At 42.7% G+C, this 15,111-nt stretch overlaps 5 non-coding genes across 5 annotated transcripts; 3 read left to right on the forward strand and 2 right to left on the reverse strand.

The window, feature by feature from the left end:
- Positions 1 to 3,879: 3,879 nt before the first annotated feature.
- trnag-ucc (transfer RNA glycine (anticodon UCC)) lies at positions 3,880 to 3,951 on the forward strand. Its single transcript has one exon. It is a non-coding gene; the product is annotated as a tRNA-Gly (tRNA).
- A 2,095-nt stretch (positions 3,952 to 6,046) lies between these two features.
- LOC138231406 (U4 spliceosomal RNA) lies at positions 6,047 to 6,188 on the reverse strand. Its single transcript, XR_011186658.1, has one exon. It is a non-coding gene; the product is annotated as a U4 spliceosomal RNA (small nuclear RNA).
- Positions 6,189 to 7,769: 1,581 nt separating this feature from the next.
- Positions 7,770 to 7,843, forward strand: trnan-guu (transfer RNA asparagine (anticodon GUU)). Its single transcript has one exon. It is a non-coding gene; the product is annotated as a tRNA-Asn (tRNA).
- Positions 7,844 to 9,379: 1,536 nt separating this feature from the next.
- trnas-uga (transfer RNA serine (anticodon UGA)) lies at positions 9,380 to 9,461 on the forward strand. The gene has a single exon. It is a non-coding gene; the product is annotated as a tRNA-Ser (tRNA).
- Positions 9,462 to 11,023: 1,562 nt separating this feature from the next.
- On the reverse strand, positions 11,024 to 11,096 carry trnar-ucg (transfer RNA arginine (anticodon UCG)). The gene has a single exon. It is a non-coding gene; the product is annotated as a tRNA-Arg (tRNA).
- Positions 11,097 to 15,111: the final 4,015 nt, after the last annotated feature.

Genomic DNA, 15,111 nt, shown 5'->3' on the forward strand with positions numbered 1-15,111 from the left:
TCGCAACCCTCTTCATTCCGCCCTGCAAAATAAGTGCGCCTAAGCCTCTGATAATAGTCGCGAGGGGCTTCAGCTTTTTCGTGCTTAATATGGTGCACAGCGGCCACGGCAGCTATGGGATCGATAAAAGCCGAAAATTCTCCGATCATTGCCTGACACAGCTCCTCAAAGCTATTACAGACCTCCGGTCCTTGTCTAGACATCCACTCGTGGACCGCTCGGCTGGTAGTTTTCCTTACTAACATAGCCTTTTCCTGTTCGGACGCTTCGGGCATAAACTGCAAAGTATATCTCAGCTCATCGATGTAGGTCTCCACATTATTCCCTGACACTGACGAGTCAAACCTTTCTACATCTTTGGCTAACTGCCTCAGGGAGTGGAGGTTAATTTTTACGGTTTCTCCGCGGGCAGGGAGACGGCCGTGATCAGGAGCAGGGGGTCTATGCCTGAACTGACTCGCCCTTGCGTTTCGCGCAGGACTCGGCGATCTCCCCCATGCCGATCCGACCACAGACCCTGGCCGGGAGAAACCTCCTCCCGGCGCGCTGGGTGAGCGCTCCGGGCTGCTAGGTGGGCTGGCATGCAAGTGGGATCTAGTCTATTTTGCTTCCAGTACGGCAGCATCTGACTCCTTTTGCCTTTCCTGGCTGAGCTCATTTAAACTCTCAATTTCTTTTTCTTTTTCTTTCAAGCTCGCTTCCAGGTCTCTCCTAGCTACCTCAGCCGCAGTTTCTCTAGCAGACAAGTCATCTAATTTACCTAAAACTTCCCTGAGTCAGTCTTCACTTTCCTCATTTTTCACTCTCTTTTCTCTGATTATATCCAACAACTCAACTCGCTCCGCCTTATATCTTTCTAACGTTCCCTGAAGCTTTTGAAACTTTGTCAGCTCGGACAAAGACAGTTCCAGCTGTTTAGCTAGATTTAAGGTGAAACTCGATAGGACCAGAACTGCTTTCACAGACCCTCCTGTGTTAAGCTGGTTCCCTACCTTAGCTACTAAATCTACTTGCAGCTTCTCAATATCATCAAAGTTCAACTTTTCGATACCACTCCAGTAACCAGGATTGTCGTCGCTAGAAATAGTACTTATAAGCGACTCCACTTCAGACATTTTAGCAGCCATTGTCATTACGTCTGTAGGGAAAACCGGTTCAGGGACGCCAAATATGTAATCATAGTGGCTCTCTGAAGGCACCAGTTCTGTAGGGTTTGGGCATTTACTGAGACAATTATTAATTGTAGCAGTAAATCACAAAGTTGATTCTTTTGATGGCTTTAGAATCCAACCATGCGATATAACTCAAACAACGCACACACACAGGTACTAATACACGAGGATACATTTATTAATACATAGAATATGCATATAAACCTAACAGATCTTATCGAGAGGGTTATCAGAATACAAAAGGTATATATTCAATCAGTTACAAAGTGTTACACATATCAAGAGGACATACGTTCAGTATATCATTCATTAAGACCGTTTCATAAATGAACTTGGTTACAACTTCTACATTAGATACTCAAAACAAGTACATAACTCTTAGGAATTAAATTGATATCAACTGGTTGGGATAACAATTGAATTCTCGAGCTGTAATGCATTGAAGTTGAATACTCATCCAATCTTTAGGGATTCAGATCTCCTGCGGACTCAAAGAAACAGTTGCAGGCTGTTGCTGTCCAATCCGCGCTCTCTGGCTCCGTGCCAGGCTGTGCTGTGCGGCTTGCGACGGTGCGCTGCTGATGCTCACTGTTGGCTTTAACTAGCAAAGTTTGTGCACAGGAGAAAAGATGACTGTGGGTCCCAGCAAGTCAGGAAGAGGACTGGTTCGTTCCTGATGAAGAGCTAGTTCTGAATAGTGATTCAGCTGTCCACAGTTCCGACCTGTTCACAAGGCCTGCTGCTGGTTACTCTCTGGCAACCTCCACTCTAGACTCTTAGAACAAAGGAAGGTTCTGGCACTCGGACATACTGGCCGTTCCATGGTTGTCCGGGCTGAGTCTCAGGATGGTCAGGAGGCGCGCTGCGAGAATGTCCTGCCCTTGGGATTCTCCTTTGAATTCCCTTTAGAATTGTTGAATCTGAATCTGAATCTGAATCTTGTTGAATCTTCCCTTCTGAATCTGAATCTCCAGGCTCTCTGTGTTGCCTGTTTTTACCTGGAGGAACTTCAGCTCATTGATTGGCTGAAAGTTCCATGGGCATCAGAGTCCCATGTGGGTTACTCGGCCCTACCAGTCCCTGATTGGTTGATCAAGGTGAGATATGAGTCACTTACTCCTGACACTTAGTAATGCAGTCCAGATGTCCAACTGGCACTCCCTAGACAGATAGGCGCCAATGGATGACCATTGATCATGATAGCCAGGCTTAGCTAAGTGCATCCCCCTTTGGGAGCTGTCCTTATCAAAAGAAAACATCTTGCATGAATAGTTTCTCTGTGGCTGCACCACAGAGATGAACAGAGAAATGGGGCCTCATTTGGGAAGGCTCAGAACACTTAATTCTTTCTATTAATAAGCCTCACCGCTACACGTCAGAGAAACTTTAAGAGTATTACTTTTTTTTTTCTTTTTCCAAAATACAGTATGGAATCTAGACACCCGAGCAGATGGATTTCCAATCAGCACACGTTACACTAAACGCTAGAAAACAGGGGGATTTCTTTACGCAGTTATCAGCACACCCGGTATTCGCGTATAGAAGCCGCGGTGCTGTGCTGAACTTGAACTCACAGCAACATCAGTTATTCTGTGCGACTGATTCTCATTTCATTCTAAACTCGCCCACCCAGGGACGCCATTAAATGTAATGGTTTGATGGGTTTACTGAGACAATTATTTATTGTAGCAGTAATCACGAGGTTGTTAGTTGGGGCTTTTAGAAAATCAATCGTCAGAACAACTAACAACGCACACACAGGGGTTCAATACACTAGATACATTTATTAATATAAATTGTGCACCAAACATATACTAGTCTGCCTGGATACGAGTGGCAGACCTTACTGTGAGGGTTATCAATATACAAGGTATATAATCCCGAAGAGATGCAAACACAAAGAGATACACAACAGAGAATATATGTCAATATATATCGTTCGGTTACCAAATCGCTAATCAGTGTTATTACCCACTGTTACTCTAAACTCGGAAGTAAATACATTACTCATGAATTAAATTGATAACAACTTGTGTTGAGGTACAATTGAATTCTCGAGACGCAATGTAGAACATGGGGTTTACTTATCCACTGTGTATGGATTTGGAATTTCCCGGCACGAACACCAAACCAGCTGACAGGCTCTGTTGCAGCCTCTGTTCCAGCGGTTGTCCAATGGGCGTTGTCCCGGCATCCTCTGGCTACCGGCCAACCAGTCAAGGTGCAGCTCGGAGTAGGACGAGCGGAGGAATCTGACTGCAGCGCGCAGGGCAGTCGTTGCTCCGAGGGGATCTACCAGCAGTCTGGCTGGCTGGTAGAAAGTCTCTATGCACAGAGTGTGACCGCGAGTCTTCACAAGTCACTCTTGTGCCTGGGAAGAAGCTGGTTCGTTCCCGGTCCAGCACTGCTTCTGAATAAGCTATTCAGGTTGTCGACGAGGGTCCAGCTGTAGGGTCCAACTGTCCAACACAAACACAATCTGTAGCGTTTAGCGTGACATAGTCTTGCAGGCATCGTGCTGTCTCACTGCAATACTATACCGCTGGAGGAAACAGTCCATCTGGCCATGAAACTCATTTGAACGTCTAGCTACAGCAACTAACAATATCATGATTTATTCAGGATGTGTGGAATCAGCACGTCCCGGAGACAGCTTCCGAAATCGTGAGCATTCTCTGGTGGTGTCCTGCAGGCCTCCTGTGGGCGTGCGTTGGTGGTATAGTGGTGAGCATAGCTGCCTTCCAAGCAGCTGACCCGGGTTCGATTCCCGGCCAACGTAGTGGCGATTGGTTCCAAATGCTGTCATGAGCCTTGGATTGTGACTAGCAAAGCGACACCTTTTGAAAGAGCTAAAGAAGTGCAAAACGGAATTGAAGGAGAATCTTACAGGGGATTCTGAGCGTTGTCTGCATACACGCAGTCCGATACGGGTGCTGAAAGCTTGAGCTACTTTCAATGTCATGCTGCCTTTCCCCGGAGTAAATCTGTTACATTGAAAGAATGCTTCTGGCAGGTTCAAAAAGGGACCCTTGTTAATTGGAGAAATGAAATGCATACAGAAATGAATTCTGTATGCGTTAAAAGACAGCTATACACAGAAAACATGCAGGACACTGCTCATGATGTCTCAGTGCGTTTTTCCAAGCCATCTGACAAAGCCCGCCCACTGAAAACTGCAGCACATCGTGTAAAGACGTTCAACTTTGTAACTACTGCACGCACAGGAAGAACCAGGGAAAATCTGATCATGTTTCTCTATAACAACAATTAAAAAAAACATTATTTTACATATCACCTTATGTGCAATAAAATTTATGCGCAAAGAAATTTAAAATAGTCTTCTTTAGGTGTGAGGGTAGGAGTGGATCACAGCAGGCATAATTGGCAAATTAGGAAAACAAAGAACTGGACAGGCGAGACATTTATCCAGAGAGCGAGTGATCAGAAAAAGGAACAGCTGTTACACCCAGGTTTTACGCTCTCTCTCTGTTGAATGCATGAAAGCATTTTATTAAAAACGCGTTTGCGTTTGTCTGGGTATTTACTTTGTAATCTGTGGTTTACATCTACTGTATTGTTTTGAGATGCCACTTTTAAAGGTGATATGTAAAATAAAGTTTTTTATTATTGTTATAGAGAAACATGATCAGATTTTCCCTGGTTCAGAAAAAAGACGATTAAAATCTGTAATCTTTTCACTTGTATGTCATCGGAAAATACAATCAGTTTCTGCTTTGTGTAAGGATGGTGTCAAAAAGTAATCTAACCCACACCACCACCAGACAGTCGCATGCTGAGGGCTGAAAACTACAGAAACATTATCGACAATGTACAAATTTGATAAAGCTATAAAATAATGTAATTAGGCACAGAAGAAGTTTACAGCACAGTACAATAATAAATGCTGACCATGAGTTTAGAAGCATAAATTACCTTACACTCAATTTAAACACAAGCTGTCTTTAGCCCTCTAAGCTGGTTCATACAGAAATGTAGAGATCCAGGCTCAGAACACACAGCTTCATTAGCGAATACATATGCAGGACAAGTGGAGAAGACGTTTTACAGTGGATGGATTTTTAGAAACATCCCATCAGTGACATCACTGAAGTCAACTCCTAGGTAACTGTCGTGTGGATAGTTTCACAAGAATCAGACAAAGGTTTAAGCATCGCTTGTTCTAGATAAAACTGCAAAAAAAACCAACAACCCATAATGTACTTCTTTGCGGCTCTGTTTGCCCTAATCATATATTCACAACGTGAAATTAGAAAATAATATTACGTAACCAAAATTCGCAATATGGAAACAGAACCTGTGTAATTGTTGACAGAATATGTACTTGTAACATTTTTACAAGACGAACTACAACATTTTAAAAATGACTTGTATGTACTTGATATCTCTAATCAATCCACTGCACTGCATTAAAACAAAACGAAAACTAAAACGCCCTGGGCATACCGTTTCGCGCTTCTGTAAATCAAGTTAAAAATATCTCAAGACCGATACTGGTCATAATGAAACCATCTTTCGTGTATGTTTTCTTTAAAGTACCGAGACCAGCCATATACTGTATATATACCATATACAGTAAGTACAGACGTTTAAAAAGCTCCACTCATGCCGACGGTGCAGCATGAAGAAGCGCAACCTAACGTTTGACAGACAAAAGCCGGGCGCCGCGACGAGCAATATGAAATCAAACTGACAGCACACGGCGTTTCGCGCTGACTCAAAAGTGATCTCGACAGACGCTGTTCTCTGCATAACGCTGAAAGAGCTAAAGAGCGTTTCTGTTGAGACGTAACAAGCTCGTTTCTTTCTACCATGATGTCACCATGACCAAATCTGTCTTTAAACACCTTGCTCAGTCTCTGACGAGACTGTCAAAAATTGCTTTCGCCGATTGTATTGCAAACCGGCGGAAGCGGGGTATTGGGAAAAGTTTTCAACTAGCAATAATCGCGCCTCGGCTAAACCTCACAGGCTACGATACTGCCACTGCGCAAAGCTGACGGTTGCCAGGCAACCGCGGGGATCCTATGGAAATCGTTATCGATCGTCTCATGGCATGTCGTTGCGGTAACGCTTCATATTTGTCGTCTTCTTCTTCTTCTAGCTTGAGGTTTTGAAGAATTTCATGACAGACAAGGGCTCCGTTGGGAACAAAGGGCGTTGTGAGAAAACCGCTGCTTCTTTTTAGCAGCAGAAATACAACCCTTTAAATACAAGATGACAGAACAATGACGAAGGGCATGCCGGGAGGAACTCATGCACTACAGAGGAAAGGGGGTGGGCACGTACAGTTCACATTCAAGCCACAAGTACTCTTCTCGGATGTTGCACAAACAAATCATAACGTCCTGAAAGCATTGCAGCATGTTTGTGTCCCACTTCCCGTGGCTGCAGGACGACTGACACGAACGGACAAACACAATCTGTGGCGTTTAGCGTGACATAGTCTTGCAGGCATCGTGCTGTCTCACTGCAATACTATACCGCTGGAGGAAACAGTCCATCTGGCCATGAAACTCATTTGAACGTCTAGCTACAGCAACTAAGAATATCATGAGTTATTCAGGATGTGTGGAATCAGCACGTCCCGGAGACAGCTTCCGAAATCGTGAGCATTCTCTGGTGGTGTCCTGCAGGCCTCCTGTGGGCGTGCGTTGGTGGTATAGTTGTGAGCATAGCTGCCTTCCAAGCAGAAAAATGTTTTCAAATGCTGTCATGAGCCTTGGATTGTGACTAGCAAAGCGAAGCCTTTTGAAAGAGCTAAAGCACTGCAAAACGGAATTGAAAGAGAATCTTACAGGGGATTCTGAGCGGTGTCTGCAAACATGCAGTCCGATACGGTTGCTGAAAGCTTGAGCTACTCTCAATGTCATGCTGCCTTTCCCCGGAGTAAATCTGTTACATTGAAAGAATGCTTCTGGCAGGTTCAAAAAGGGACCCTTGTTAATTGGAGAAATCAATGATTTCGAATGAATTCTGTATGCGTTAAAAGACAGCTATACACAGAAAACATGCAGGACACTGCTCATGATGTTTCCCGAGCCGAAACACAGTGCGTTTTTCCAAGCCATCTGACAAAGCCCGCCCACTGAAAACTGCAGCAGTTGGACATGAAAAGTGCCCGATAAATGCCATTTCTCATCATTTCTCTTGGCGTCAGTTCTGCTGTTAAATGGGACGGAGGCAACGGGCTCAGAGAGCAGGTTAAGTGCACACCGAACGCAGATGTGTCCAAGTGTCTGTAAAAGCGCGGTGCTCCGCTGGCGCTGTTCCCTAGTGGCTTAAAGTGCCCGCCTAGTAAGCAGGCGATCCTGGGTCTGAATACCAGCGGTGCCTCTCTCCGTGTCTTGTTGTGCCGAATGTCTCTTTTCAGACAAACATGTACAGCTTGGTTCAGTTTAATGCAAGAATTCATTTCCTTTCTGGAATAACTTGTTTTTGAAGAAATCCATACAGCTTGTGAAAGATGAAATCCATTTCTTGGTTGTCAGTGGAAAAAGATTGCCGGCTGCAAGAAGCGCAAGTTATTGTTTTCTTTGACCATAAACCTGCAAATGTAGGGAGCACAAGCGGCTGTCAGTCTCTGTGGCGCAATCGGTTAGCGCGTTCGGCTGTTAACCGAAAGGTTGGTGGTTCAAGCCCACCCAGGGACGCGTGTCTCAGTTTTTCCAATGTAAACATCATCACCGCTAAAGAAGATGGCGCAGAAGGCTCCACAGTCGAAACGTTGTGCTTCTTTTCTTCTCTTTTCAGCATGGAGTAAACCTTTGCTTGATCCTTTGCAGCCTACGCATGCTGACACAGCTACCTTTCTCTTAACGCGCCTCAATCATTATTCACCAAAACCATCAGCAGAATGTGTCGCCTTTGTGGTGATGTCACTCCTCTGCTTCACAAATGTCCTTAGTGACGGACCATTTCTTTCTGCCATTTTTCCGTAGCGGTTATTGATTGCTCCATCATTTCCCTCATACTTTCCATCCCTAGATTGAAAAAAAAAAACAGAAACAGGCTGACAGGACGACAATCAAATTGCAAAAACTCATCAAAGCACTCAATAGAGTATTTGAATCCACAAGTAGCTACGAGCAACTTTGTCCTGGCTTGCATGAAAGTCGGAAAATGTCAAAAAGAAAAAGATGGTGGCTTTTTCATATTTGTTCTTTCATTTTTAGTTCGTTGGCTCTTCTGTCCATTGTCCTCCTGCCTGGCTCTTGACCTGTGACTGTCTGAACGCACACATTAGACTTTCAGGCGGGGGATTTGTCCTGAGCCTCTGTGAAAGACCCACCCACCCCCATAAATAACTGGTCTAGAAACACATGAATGCAAAACTAAACCACAGCTTAAAGAGGAGCTCCAACTCAGTGCCATACTAATGTAAACGAAGTAATACTAAGACATGTTCTTATGGATTTGTCTTACCTTGAGATATGTAATTGGATTTCAGGATTAACTTCCTCATTCAATGTAGTGGTGATTCTTTGCCTGGTCAGTACCTGGGTGGGAGACCTCCAGCGAACAATTAAGCTTGCTGCTGGAAGTGGTGTTAAGAGACTCTTAGGATCTTCCAGAGGTCTCTGTCCAATAGCACTAGTTGCCTTAGAGCTGGCTCAAACATTGCTCAAGAGTCTACCTTTCACAGATGCGCAAAGATGAATGATGGGGGTGCACGCTTCAAGGAGCCTTCCAACTGTAGGGACCGATTAGAGACGATCCGTAGCATGTGTTCGTTTCCATATACGCCCCGTGTCTCAACGGTAGGACAGAGTCAAATACTGCCTCGACACGTAACAGCGTTATATTAAACCGCAGGACTTGAGGGCTGTTTTGTTTGAATGTTCAAGGTATTGGTAAGAGCGTAGGTCAAGGGCCATTGGTGCATCTCCTGTAACTGGAGCAAAAATGCTATTCAAAGTGCAGTGACTAAAATCGTCGTCCACATGTCTCCGTTGTTGATTGCTTTCTGTCTAAGAACGTTCTGTTTTCATGTCCGAACGGGGAGACTTTATCATTCCAACTTGAAGCCACCCTTAAGTCCTCTGAGGTGTGTGTGTGTGTGCTTGCACGTATGGCGTAAAAGGTTTCTTAAACGGAGAGCGAACTTGAAAAAAGTTGCCTCCGCTGCCGCCGCCGCCTCGCACTCCCTGTTCAATTGTAGCAAGAAGGCAGCGGCCGCGGCGCTCGCTGTAGTCGTGGCCGAGTGGTTAAGGTGACGGACTTGAAATCCGTTGGGGTCTCCCCGCGCAGGTTCAAATCCTGCCGACTACGGCGTCCTTTGCATTTGGTTGCGTGCGTGCGTGTAAAAGGACCAGCGCCGTTTTGTTTTCGCTGGGACCTTTAACACTCTAAATCGCCTGGACCCGCAGCCTGTGAAATCGATTCTTCAGCACCCACGAAGGACGCTTTGCCGCTGGACACAGATACCGATGCTTTTCTGCAACGAGCTTTCCAGCTGAATTTTCTCGGCAGCTCCGTACTGAACCTGTTCTCCATTGCAACATAGCGGAGGCTCGTCACGTCTATAGCAAGGCTGTGTAGGACCGCATACGCCACAGTGACTTGTACACAGACCACATGAAAGGCAAGCAAAATACACTTTTAAAATTCCAAAGACTCACAAGGTCAGAGGAACAGCGATGACCTGAACAGATCTGTTACAGAAGTCTAGGTTGACCTTTTTAGAGCTGTAATTGCATTTTTGTTTAATAGAAGATCAAATCTACTCGCATGTACCAGCACCTTACAGTTTATTGATGTTAATTCTGTTTAAGTAATAAGATTGCTAACGATGTTGGACTTTAGCCGGTGTTTTTTAGAACAAATTGCTTACACTTCTGTAAGGAATACGCAGTACGTGCCTTTGTCAGTCATTGCTCACCATACCTGTAACTTTCTTATCTAACTCACTTCCTCAAATGGTGAAGGTCCACAAACATAAATGAAAAAAAAACCCTTGTTGTAGATGAGGTGCACAAAAAAGCAGCCTCTGATAGTGTATAACACATTTGTACTATTGCAGAGACACATGTAACATATATATATATACTGTATATATTTATATATGAAACAGAAATAGAAACAGAAACAGGAATCGCTTACTCACCTGGAGAATCTCTGTAGGAATATCTAGCATTTATCAATGGAAATAAAAGCTGCTTTAATACAGTGCATGTTCAAACTCAAACCCTCAGCTGCTGTTCTTGTTTGTTTTGGGACAAATTGCAACTGAGCATGGCATGAGCCGTTACGTACCCTTATCTGTTAGGGAATTTCAAGGGAGGAGTTAGGTCAGAATGGGTAGGCTGCAAAACAACAAGTAAAGATTTATTCCAAGATGAAACGTTGTGGCGATTTTCTTATCTTTTCAGCATGGACTAAACGTTTATGTGTTCCTTATATGCTATATATGTATATATTAGCACCAATGTCGTTCTTAAAAACTAACATGAAATTGTCAGGGACATTCAGCTATATACAAAGACGAGACAGACAAAGTAATAATTCTGTATTAACTTGGCCTACATACTGACGCAATGATCGAACTAACTGACATGTTCTGATTCAGATCCCCTGCAGTTCATGCCAATTAGAACAATAGCAATGCTGAGTCCTCCCCACCCTACCGAGCACAAATTCAGCTGCTCTCCAGTTCTGTTCTGCATGTTTTTTCATTGCAATTGAGCTCGGAGCTGGAGATGATCTCCATACAGTTCTGTGTTCACTAGCCCGCACTTGCGTGCTAATTTACGGGTTGTGGCAAATGCTTTTCTATAGTTCATATACATGACGGCAACCTGTTACCGAGGAACCTGAGAGGTTTAAAAGCCTCATGAGCCAGGCAGGACTCGAACCTACAATCTTCTGATCCGAAGTCAGACGCGTTATCCATTACGCCACTGGCCCATAAAACATGCACTTGCACTCCACCACAGAGAGCTCTACACTGCTACTAGTAGTACACTTCCCCATCTAAATTTTCACAGCAAGAAACTTGTGTTTCCTACTATTTTTATCAGGTTTAAAATATCATCTCCTTAAAACAGAAAAAGTGTTGATGTGTCGTGCTGAAATTCCGATTGATTTTGAATTCAAAGAAAAAAGGTTTTCTTCCAAAACACCATGAAATTGTCACATCTTGCAGACAATAGGTGTATTCCATGTTGAAAAGAGAAGAAAGAAAACCATGGAGCCTTTTACAGGTGTGAGAAGACCTCACAGTCGAAACGCTGTTTCCGTTCTTCTCTTTTCAGCATGCAATAAACCTATTGCTTGTTCCTTTGCAGCCGAGGCATGCTGACGTAGCTACCCAGCTGAACATCTTGCAGACTCTACAGTACTTCTCTCCTGTAGAAGTAAAGCAGGGCTTGCTGGGTGAGCTTTTGCTCCGGTAAATTAGGTCACGTGTCATGTTAAATCACTTCTTCTAAACACAACATTTGCTGGTGCTAGCTTTCCCCATTAAAAAAAAGAGACATTTCCCTTACAGTACATGACATATCGTTTTTATTCTATCAATAAGTATAGAAATTAAACAAAAGAAAAAATGGTGTCGCCAAAGAATGCACAGCTCTGTCGCCTTGGGGAGGTGTCAAGGGCATTGAGCTCCTTGGACATGAAAAGTGCCCGATAAATGCCATTTCTCATCATTTCTCTTGGCGTCAGTTCTGCTATTAAATTGGACGGAGGCAACGGGCTCAGAGAGCAGGTTAAGTGCACACCGAACGCAGATGTGTCCAAGTGTCTGTAAAAGCGCGGTGCTCCGCTGGCGCTGTTCCCTAGTGGCTTAAAGTGCCTGCCTAGTAAGCAGGCGATCCTGGGTCTGAATACCAGCTGTGCCTCTCTCCGTGTCTTGTTGTGCCGAATGTCTCATTTCAGACAAACATGTACAGCTTGGTTCAGTTTAATGCAAGAATTCATTTCCTTTCTGGAATAACTTGTTTTTGAAGAAATCCATACAGCTTGTGAAAGATGAAATCCATTTCTTGGTTGTCAGTGGAAAAAGATTGCCGGCTGCAAGAAGCGCAAGTGATTGTTTTCTTTGACCATAAACCTGCAAATGTAGGGAGCACAAGCGGCCGTCAGTCTCTGTGGAGCAATCGGTTAGTGCATTTGGCTGTTTACTGAAAGGTTGGTGGTTCAAGCCCCTCTGGTATGGGTGTCTCAGTTTTTCCAATGTAAACATCATCACCATCGCTAAAGAAGATGGCGCAGAAGGCTCCACAGCCGAAACGTTGTGCTTCTTTTTTTCTCTTTTCAGCATGAAGTAAACCTTTGCTTTATCCTTTGCAGCCTAAGCATGCTGATGCAGCTACCTTTCTCTTAACACGCCTCAATCATTATTCACCAAAACGATCAGCAGAATAAGTCGCCTTTGTGGTGATGTCACTCCTCTGCTTCACAAATGTCCTTAGTGACGGGCCATTTCTTTCTGCCATTTTTCCGGAGCGGTTATTGATTGCTCCATCATTTCCCTCTTACTTTCCATCACTAGATTGTAAAAAAAAACAGAAACAGGCTGACAGGACGACAATCAAATTGCAAAAACTCATCAAAGCACTCGATAGAGTATTTGAATCCACAAGTAGCTACAGATGCAGCCATTCAAAATGGGTGAGGTATTTCATGGCATACCGCAACACACCCACCGGGGTATCACGCGGTATCACGTGTGTCACGTGACTAGCTATCCGGCGTCGCCTTGTAAAACCGCCAGGGGGAGCTTAACCTCTCATGTACAGCATTCGAGCCTTTAATTTTGAACTGTGTATCACAGCATGTTAATCATCAGTCATTCAAATGTTGGTATATTTTATGAAAGCAAGATTGCTCAGTTGGACAAAAGTACACAACCTACCTTTATCAGAAATATTTATGCATCAAAGCCTTTACTGAAGATATTACTAATAGTATTAATAATGGATGACTTTGGACAAGCTGTATACTCAAAGTATAATTTCTTTAGCACATTTGTACAAGCACTTGGAATCTGTCCAAGCCATACTTTGTCAGGCATTTTGTTTTACTTCAACGGGGCATAAAAACTTCCTTGCTTTTAACAGGGCGTTTCATAATTTCTACTACGAGAATGATTTAAAATGCGACACCTATCATTCAACTAGAGCTTAAAATATCACAAGGAAAAATACACACCGGTATTCCATTTCTCCCTAAACATTGTAAGCTTCGAAGTCTTTAACTAACGTGATACCGGATACGTCAACATGCATACTTTTAGAATTTGATTAAAAGGGAATATAATATGGAATCGCGTATCTCAAGAATTTAATAACGGTATGATTATATCCGTGTACTGCGGCAGAACTGTGTAGGGCTGTTTCGCCTGCCTGACTATGCGAGCTGTCTTGTAGCCTACTGGTCTAGGTGCGTGACTACCAACTGGCAGGTTGTGTGTTCGAATCCAGCTGCTGCTGGAATTTTCATTTTTATTTATTTATTTTTTAATCGCGTAACATAAACATATTACCGTATGCAAACTGTAATGTATACAATATGTATATGTATATTTAATGTCTTAACTGTGCCCGTTTAATTGAATTAAAAAAAAAATATTTAACACGAACATTAAGCTGTTTACATCTTCCGCCTGAGAACAGTCACCCGTTGCTACCCAACGCAGAATGGTGATTGGCTGACACTATCTGACACCCCTCTGATTGGAGAAAAAAGACGTGCTGGTGTGCTATACCAGGAAGAGGATTTCTTTCTATTCAAAACGTGTATTTTAAAAGTTTAAGAAGTAAAAACCTTACAGCGTACACAGATTTCTAAACTGATCAGGATCGTTATCTTTGTCTTATGCATAATAATGTTCACCGCTCTGTCCAGCAAATTAATAATAAACTTTATTTTATATAGCGTTTTAAACGAATAAGTAATTAGATTGCTCATAAACCTAATCACTTGCTTTTTCTTTTTATTTAGGCTCAGATTTCAACTATAGATCGTATTATTAATAACCATAATAACAACCAACCAACAAAAACAACCATATAAACATAATGGTGGTGCTGGACCTTCCAGTTTTATTTATTTATTTTTTAATCGCGTAACATAAACATATTACCGTATGCAAACTGTACTGTATACAATATGTATATGTATATTTAATGTCTTAACTGTGCCCGTTTAAGTATTGAATATTCATATCTAATTTTACCACTGAAGGGAAATCTTAACATAAACATACAGTATATGGCTGGTCTCGGTGCTTTAAAGAAAAAAAATACACACCAGTATTCCATTTCTCCCTAAACATTGTAAGCTTCGAATGAAACCACTAAATAAAGACATAAATATAGAAATCTTAAGATTTGTTTTATTTAATGTTGGTAGCAGGATGAACTGTCAGAGTGTATATTTTGTCGCAAAGTTGCTACAAGATGTTAACAGTGAAAAAGGTATTTAGAAATGAGTTATTTCAAGATGAAAAAGAAAACATACACGAAACATGGTTTCATTACGACCAGAATCGGTCTTGAGATATTTTTAACTTGATTTACAGTATTTGAGAGGTATGTCTTAACACCGATACTACAGTGCTTAAGTACTGCTCACGTATATGTTTCTAGGTTTATATTATGCATTTCATACGGTCAAATTACTTTTGAGCAACTAATAAGAAGCGCGAAACGGTATGCGTTTTAGTTTCGTTTTGTGCTGGAACCCGTGGATTGATTAGAGATATCAAGTACATACAAGTCATTTTTTAAATGTTGTAGTTCGTCTTGAAAAAATGTTACGAGTACATCATCTATCAACAATTACACAGGTTCTGTTTCCATATTGCGGATTTTGGTTAGGTACAGTATTATCAAATCCAGTGGCGCTGTGTGTTACTTTACTGAGTCCCAATCTGTAATTGAAACCTGTAAAACCGGTTTAATTCGTCACAGCCAGC

The sequence above is a fragment of the Lepisosteus oculatus genome, unplaced genomic scaffold, assembly GCF_040954835.1.
Source record: "Lepisosteus oculatus isolate fLepOcu1 unplaced genomic scaffold, fLepOcu1.hap2 HAP2_SCAFFOLD_60, whole genome shotgun sequence".
Classification (NCBI taxonomy): domain Eukaryota; kingdom Metazoa; phylum Chordata; class Actinopteri; order Semionotiformes; family Lepisosteidae; genus Lepisosteus; species Lepisosteus oculatus.